The sequence below is a fragment of the Chiloscyllium plagiosum genome, unplaced genomic scaffold, assembly GCF_037043375.1.
Source record: "Chiloscyllium plagiosum isolate Xiang-an unplaced genomic scaffold, Cpla_swu_hap1 HiC_scaffold_27, whole genome shotgun sequence".
NCBI lineage: Eukaryota > Metazoa > Chordata > Chondrichthyes > Orectolobiformes > Hemiscylliidae > Chiloscyllium > Chiloscyllium plagiosum.
Window position 1 is genome coordinate 86,278,398 of NW_028270165.1, and position 4,540 is coordinate 86,282,937.

The 4,540-nt window shown below is 47.5% G+C and overlaps 1 non-coding gene across 1 annotated transcript; it reads right to left on the reverse strand.

Annotated features, from left to right (window-relative positions):
* Positions 1 to 3,953: 3,953 nt before the first annotated feature.
* trnae-cuc (transfer RNA glutamic acid (anticodon CUC)) lies at positions 3,954 to 4,025 on the reverse strand. The gene has a single exon. It is a non-coding gene; the product is annotated as a tRNA-Glu (tRNA).
* Between the last annotated feature and the right edge of the window lie 515 nt (positions 4,026 to 4,540).

Sequence of the window (4,540 nt, forward strand, 5' to 3'; positions counted from 1 at the left end):
CTTTTTGTTAAAAATCACAAGTTCTTGATGTATTTTCACAACTTACTAGTATTCACATCTGCACATTCAATGTCAAACTCTGACATCAGAAATGAAATTACACCATTAATTTTGACTTTCAATATTCGAAGAAGCAAATTAATAGCACACAGTCAATACCCAGTCTGATTAATATGAAATTAAATTTAACCAAAAAAACATAAAACCAAGCTGGGAGATAAGAAATGGGGGAAGGGCACAAAGCATGAAATGCAGCATCATAGAAGGTGCTCCTCCAGGGAGTGTATTTTACCAACTACTGCTGCTAAATATAAACACTCTGATATGATCCTCCGGTTTTAATGTAAACCATAGCCCCATACAGTAGGTACCATTTAAATGAGTTAAAAATACAAGCCTTGAGCAAATCCAGCCTCCAGCCGGATCCCCCGCTTCTTGGAGCTTGGACCTTCCTCAAGCTCCGGCGGGTCGTTGAACTCCTGGGCTCCAGCTGCCACTCCTCCACTGAAGAAGCTTTGGGAAGCAGATGCAAAGGCAACATACAGAACAGAGCACCATTGTAAATGAAAGCAGCTTACGGAGACATTGGGCAATAGCATCACATGGTTTTTACCCATCGACCTCTGGGTTATGTGCCCAGCACACTCACGCAGCACTACTCTGCTTCTGGATTGTGGATCACTTTAAAGTAGGTCCTATATCTCTGATTACATTGGTACACAAGGCAGTGAAGAAAGGTTTCAGCACACTGGCCTTCATCAATTAGGGAATTGAATATAGATGTTGGCAAGTTATGTTGTAGTTGTACAGGACGTTGATAAGGTTGCACCTGGAATATTGTGATCAGTTTGATCCCCTTGGTGTTCTGACTTCTGACTTCTTCAACTCTGGGTTTGTGTTGAACTTGATGGGATACTTTGTCCAACTCAGCATGTTTAAACAGTATCGCTCAGATGATTCATTTGAAACTATTCAGGAAGTGAGCTCAATAAGATTGAACTATTCAAAGTTACTTGGACCCTATTTTAAAATTACATGAGGACCAGTAGTCAGAGACACGTACAGCATGGAAACAGACCCTTCAGTCCAACTTGTCCATGCTGACCTGATATCCTAAATTAATCTAGTCCCATTTGACAGCACCTGACCCATATATTCTGGCAGCTCATTTCATATATGTACCACTCCCTGCATGAAAACGTTGTCCCTTTAATATATTTCGCCTCTCACCCTAAACCTATGCCCTCTAGTTCTGAACTCCCCCATCCCTGAGAAAAGACCTTGTCTGTTACCCTGTCCATGCCCCTCATGATTTTGTAACCTCTATTAGGTCACTCCTCTGCCTCCGATGCTCCAGGTAAAACAGCTCCAGCCTATTCAGCCTCTCCCTGGAGCTCAAACCCTACAACCCCCAGCATCATTCCCATAAATCGTTTCTCATGGAGAAGTTAACGTTTCAGTCCTGAAGAAGGGTTAATACCCAAAACGCTGACTACTCCACATTCTGAGGCTGTATTCTCCCAACCCCCTGCTTGCAACTTCGGGTTGCAATATGTAGTGGCTCAGTGGTTACAACTGCAGCCTCACAGCGCACGGGACCCAGGTTTGATTCCAGCCTTGGATAGCTGTCTGTGAGGAGTTTGCACAATCTCCCAGTGTCTGCATGGGTTTTCTCTGGGCGATCCTGTCTTCTTACATAAACCAAAGATGTGCAGGTCATGTTGATTGGCCATGCTTAATTGCCCATAGAGTTAGGTACATTAGTTAGAGGGAAATGGGTGTGGATGGGTTACCCTTGGGAGGGTTTGTGTGGACTTGTTGGGACAAATGGCCTATTTCCTGTAGCTAATCTCATCTGCACTAATTTTGTCTCTAACGAATGGCAGAGTAGACTCGACGGGCCCAATGGCCTAACTTCTGCTCCGATGGTCTTGCGGTCTGAGGTTTATTTGGATCATTTCATTGGCAATGTGCAGTCCCTGGCTCAATGAGCAGCAGTGCACCCGCTGGTGCTTCCGCAAGTTGCAAGCAAACATGAACCTCTTCCCACACTCGGGCCAGCTGAAGGGCCTCCCACTGCTGAAGGTCACACAGGTGTTTCAGCAGGGTGGAGGAATTTATGAAGGCCTTCCCGCACTCAGGTCAGCAGAATGGCCTCCACCCCCCCCACACCCCGCCCCCGTGTGGACCAGCTAGTGCTTCTGCAGTGTGGAGGAGCGGATAAAGCCCTTCCCACACTCGGGGCAGGAGAACGGCTTCTCCCCGGTGTGGACGGACTGGTGCCTCAGCAGGGCTGAGGAATTGCTGAAGGACTTCCTGCACTTAGGGCAACTGAACGACCACTCCCACATGTGGACTCACCAATGGGCCAGCAGGTCGGAGGAAAGAGCAAAGCCCTTCCTGCACTCGGGGCAGAAGAACGGCCTCTCCTCAGTGTGGACCCACTGGTATCTCAGCAGGTGGGAAGAACTGCTGAAGGCCATCTCGCACTTGGGGCCGGAGAACAGCCTTCCCCGGTGTGGACCACTGGTGCGGCAGCAGGCAGAGGAATCACTGAAGGCCTTCCCACACGCAGGGCAGCAGAAGGGCCTCTTCCCCTCTGTGGACCCACTGGTGCTTCAGAACCCTTTCAAATTTCACAGTATCCTTCTGATAGGAGACCAGAATTGCACACAATATTCCAAAACTGGTCTAACCAATGTCCTATACAGCCACAAGATAACTTCCCAACTCCAATACTCAGTCAGAGGATTGCGAAAGCTTTCAAAACCCACAAAAAACAAACAGGAAAGAATGGAGGGCCAAACGAATTTTTGAAAGTTAGCTTGGAAGCATCAATGAGAAATCGGCGGACTGGGTTTATTGGGTTCCCGTTCTCCATAAATACACTATATCCGTATTCCTCTTCTGCTCTTCGTAGGTTCTCTGTGCTGCAGTGTGTAGTGGCTCGTTGAAATAATGTCCTGATGCAACAACGTTTGTGGGTGTTGGGATGATTGTTTCTGTGGTTAAGTATTTGGTTTGTGTGTGTTGTTTTTCTGTAGACGCTAGTTTGAAGTTCCCCATTGACTGTTCGCTCTACTGTGACATCTAAGAATGGTACTTTGTTGTTGTTCTTCTCTTCAAACCAGGATCCCCCCTCAGGCCCAAAGCCTCACCATTTGGAACACCAATATGCAGACTAGTCAAAGGCCTCCACTGAAAACGCCAAGTCGAAGATTCACGCCACTCCATTTGCTCCATCCAAGAATTCCTGAATACCAAAGACACTAAGATAGAAGAGGATGGGATAATGCTGTCCTTTGACATAACAGCCCTGTTCACATCCATTAACATCAACTTGGCCAAACAAAACTGAAGACACTACTCGAAGAACCAGAGACACAAACACAGCACCAACTTCATCAGCAAAGATAACACTGTCAACGTCGTAGAACTGTGTCTTACCACCCACTTCATATTCAGTAACAAGCCCTCCAAACAAATCAACGAAATACGCATGAAACCACCAGCATCAGGATTCCTCGCAGAAGCAATAATGCAGAGACTCGAACAAACAGCCCTTCCAACGATCCACCCAAACTTTGGGTCCACTACAGTGATGACACTTTTGTCATCAAAAAATGAAACAAATTAGAGGAAACCTACAACACCATCAACAATATCCTCGCTGACATAAAATTCACAAAAGAGGAGAACAACAACAAAGTGCCATTTCTAGATGTCACAGTAGAGCAAACAGTCAATGGTAAATTCAAAACAGCCTCTACAGGAAAACAACGCACACGAACCAAGTACTTAACTACAGAAGCAATCATCCCTCCACATACAAACAAATCTGAATCAGGACACTATTTCAACGAGCCACGACACACTGCAGCACCCAGGAACGACTATAAATAATTACACAGCGCATTTAAGAAGAATGGGTAGCCTGCACCCCTGAAAATGGGTTCCCTAACTGGGAATCGAACCCGGGCCGCGGCGTTGAGAGCGCCAAATCCTAACCACTAGACCACCTGGGAGATGCGAATTATGCTTGTCAGCTCTCCGAAAAATTACTTTCCTGCCCGGAAATCGAACCTGGGCCGCGGTCGTCAGCAAGCTTTCACCTGTGGATCCAACAATGTCATTTCTTGTATCCATTGCTCCCGATGCGGTCTCCTCTACATTGGGGAGGCTGGACACTCCTCGCAGAGTCCAGTCACGGCGCTTGAGGGGATATCTCCAGGACACCCGCAACAATCAACCCCATCGCCCTCTGGCCCAACATTTCAACACCCCCTCCCACTCTGCCGAGGACATGCAGGTCCTGGGCCTCCTCCATCGCCGCTCCCTCCCCACCCGATGCCTGGAGGAAGAACGCCCCATCTTCCGCCTCGGATAAATTCAAACCCAGAACATTAATGTAGACTTCACCAGTTTCCTCATTTCCCCTCCCCCACCTTACTTCAGTTCCAAACTTCCAGCACAGTGCTATCCTCATGACCTGTCCGACCTGCCAATCTCCCTTCCCACCTATCCGCTCCACCCTCCCCTC